The following is a 3,974-nucleotide window of genomic DNA, read 5'->3' on the forward strand; positions in this document are numbered from 1 at the left end:
AGGCTTGTTTTGCAAGGGATTAGTATGTTATCTTATACTACTATATATAATAAATAAATGGTTAATATAAAATTTGAGAGATCAAGTTTATGCAGTTGTTGTAATGCACAATTGGGAAAAAAAAAGGCATGGCCTTAATTTGTGGCTCATCTGGTTTCAATATTTATATAAAATATATAAATACAAATTTCATGTTGCAACTTTTCAATATCTTTCACTAGACTTAAACACATATGGGGTAAAGATTAAGGATTAAAATTCAAATTTCATTTTTTAAAAAGCCATTTCTACCAACGTACATCAAACGAAAGTAACCAAATGGAATCTTATAACATAAATAAAAATGAGAAGAAAAAAAAGGCAAGTTGGAAGCTTTATCATATGAAAATGAGAACGTGAAGCATGCCTCTACTTAAAATAAGTTCGGAGTTGCAGTGTGGAGACAACCAATAAAACAAATAATTATAAAATGAATTATTTAAATATAAAATAAGAGTATAATGATTTGGATAAACCTGTGAGAGGTCTTGAAGATGAAGATATATTATAGAATGAAATAATTTAAATATAAAATTCCAACTCGTCAAAGCACCATAATGCACAGACTTCATAAACAAGTAAGTTTTTCCCAGGATCCAATGAACCATTAAAAGAATTCGGTTGTTTTTACTTGCCACACCCTGAAAAATAATTAAACTACTTGGCACTCTCTTTTTTTTTTTTTAAATCTAATAAATTTTTTGTAGTTTTAATTGTATATCTTATAGAAATATTTGCAGAATAAAACTTTCAGAAACATTCAAGTAAAAATTAATTTGATGAAATAATTCAATAGCCAGTGATTAATTACGTAGGGACATATATATAATATACAAATTTTGCAAATTATTGAAATAAAATGTTGAGTTTAAAGAATCTTCTTCAACAAATCTTTAATTAAGAGAATTTTATACATGAAATCTTCTACATTTAATAAAAAAAAAAATTCTTCTATACATATTTGGTTAGAGATTCATTACATGTGGAAATTTACAAATATTTGTAGTTTCAAATTCTTACCGGGATGCATACTGAAAAAAATAACATATGTTTTCTTGCATATGACCTAAATCATTTATGTAATTAAAACCAACGAGCAAGTGGAAACAAAAAGGTCCACTTTTTTTTCGCACTTTGTACACTATAAAGTAGATGTTGCCTTGAGAAGGCTGCTCAATAGGGTACCAACTCCCAAGTTCACCATGCATTGTTGTATATCCATCGTCTTCATCCTCATACTAGTTCAGCCAAATGGCATCCTTTTAGCTAAAGGAGAACAGTCAAAGCCAAGCACCAAACCCCTGCAAACTTATATAGTCCATGTTGAACAACCTGCTAAGCTTGCAGACTCAAGCTCCTCCTGCGATGACCGGGAAATGTGGTACAAATCCTTCTTACCACCACGCTTACTCTTGGGCTCCGGCGAACCCCAGTGGGTTTATGCCTACCACCATGTAACTAGTGGCTTTGCTGTTCAGCTAACTGAGGATGAGCTCTCTGCCATGAAGAAGAAGGAAGGGTTCTTGCTTGCTTACCCTGACCGTCTCATCCCTCTCCAAACCACTTACACACCTTCCTTCCTTGGTCTAGAAGATCATGGAAACCACCATTTATGGGATGTTTCCAACTATGGCACCGGCGTCATCATCGGTGTTCTTGACACAGGTATCTTGCCCAATCACACATCATTCAATGACGAAGGAATGCCGCCGCCACCTGTCAAGTGGAAGGGCCGGTGTGAGTTCCCAGCTCCTGGTTGCAACCGGAAACTCATCGGTGCGAGAAATTTCATCAGTGGGTTCAATGCCATGCATGGCTTAAAGCCCCCCAACGTAGAAAGCCAGCCACCATTTGACTCGGAGGGCCACGGTACGCACACTGCAAGCACAGCTGCTGGCAAGTTCGTCCATGGAGCTGGGGTTTATGGGAATGCTCGCGGCGTGGCCGTTGGCATGGCTCCTCGCGCTCACCTCGCAATTTATAAGGTCTGTGCGGAGGATGGTTGCCCGACAAGTGATATACTGGCCGGTCTTGATACTGCTGTTGGTGATGGGGTTGATGTTCTTTCACTTTCACTAGGTGGTGCATCACTACCATTCTATGAAGATGGGATTGCCATTGGTGCGTTTGGGGCTACACAGAAAGGTGTTTTTGTTAGCTGTGCTGCTGGTAACTCCGGACCATATGATAGCACATTGTCCAACGAAGCTCCATGGATTATGACAGTAGGTGCGAGCACTACAAATAGACTCATAAGAACTACGGTGGTGCTCGGAGATGGTCAGAAGTTTAATGGAGAGTCTCTCAATCAGGCCATTCCCTTCCCTACGTCCTCCCCTATTCCTTTAGTGTACCCTGGTGAAAAAAGTTCAGATGCCGCCATTTGCAAATCCCTCCAAGGCGTTGATGTGCGAGGGAAGGCAGTGGTGTGCGATATGGGTGGTGATATAGGTTGTGTGGATAAAGGCTCTGTAGTGGTGGCTGCCGGAGGCGTTGCAGTGATCCTTGCCAATAGAGAGGCCATGGGATATAGCACTCTCGCTGAACCCCATGTCATCCCAGCATCACATGTTAGCTACGACGCTGGCGAGAAGATAAAGGCATACATCAACTCCACCTCTCATCCCGCGAGTAACCATCTCTCCGAGAGGCACATTATACCAAAATCAGCCACCGGCTCCCATGGTGTCCTACTTTCTCATCACGAGGGCCAAGCCAAGCATCTCCTAACATCTTGAAGCCGGACATCATTGGACCTGGTGTAAACGTGCTTGCCGCGTGGCCATTCCAGGTGGGGCCGATCAAGGCCTCAGACACCTTCAATTTAATATCAGGCACCTCCATGGCCACACCACACCTGAGTGGCATAGTGGGGCTACTCAAGGCCGCGCATCCAGAATGGTCTCCGGCGATGATCAAGTCAGCAATCATGACTTCAGCTGATATAAACGGAAAGAATGGAAAACCAATTGCTGATCAATTGTTGCAGCTATACAACTTTGTTCGCTATTGGCGCTGGGCAAGTGAATCCAACGGCGGCATTGAACCCGGGACTTGTGTTTGATATCGAAACCTAATGAATACATCTCATACCTCTGCAGGCTTGGGTACAGTGACAAACAAATCAGCGCCATTGCCCGCAGCTCCATCAAATGCTCAAGCTACCCAGAGCAGGCCGATCTTAACTACCCATCCATCACTGTCTCATTGGACTCTAATGGCATGGCAATTACGACTAGGGTCCTAAAGAATGTGGGGCATCATGCCTCCGTTGTCTATACGGTTAGCGTGATGGAGCCACCTCATGTGAAAGTTGTTGTAACACCATCGGTCTTGAGGTTCTCTGCCTCGAGCAAAATTCAGAACATCACTGTGATGTTCCAAGGGGAATCAGGTGCTGGCTCATCGTATGCTGGGGGTTTCATAACGTTGACCTCAAAGCATAACGTGGTTCGGAGCCCGTTATTGGTTGTGCCATCATCAACTGGGAGCTCGGTGGTCGATGCAAATCAACCAAGTCATTCTGTATGGTAACGGACACTCTAGATTGGGCTACTGCTTGTCTCCTTTCATTATCTCATAAGCTCAGAGAATAATAAGTGGCCACGAGGATCTTAAGCCACCATTTACTTTGCTATTGGCCATGTTGTATGTGGTTTTTTCACTCTATCTTCAGTTTCAACTTAAATAAAAATTGCAGTTGGTCTGTTCTCTATCAACCTTTTCTGAATAAAATCACCTGCAAAGTAAATCCATGTAAACCCGCTTAAAACAAAGAAGCAACTAAAAGGAAGGCGGACAAAGTAACAAATATTATAATAAAATAAGTGGATCCACCACCGTTTTTATACTAAAATGACTGTAGTTGACCATTATAATGATGATCCAAGCACACAGAGAGAGCAAATCTATATTCAGAGGAAATCAAAAGCAAG

General features: G+C 41.6%; 1 pseudogene; it reads left to right on the plus strand.

The window, feature by feature from the left end:
- The first annotated feature begins 1,233 nt into the window (after positions 1-1,233).
- Positions 1,234-3,676, plus strand: LOC120256466 (annotated as a pseudogene).
- Positions 3,677-3,974: the final 298 nt, after the last annotated feature.

This window comes from Dioscorea cayenensis, chromosome 3 (assembly GCF_009730915.1).
Source record: "Dioscorea cayenensis subsp. rotundata cultivar TDr96_F1 chromosome 3, TDr96_F1_v2_PseudoChromosome.rev07_lg8_w22 25.fasta, whole genome shotgun sequence".
NCBI lineage: Eukaryota > Viridiplantae > Streptophyta > Magnoliopsida > Dioscoreales > Dioscoreaceae > Dioscorea > Dioscorea cayenensis.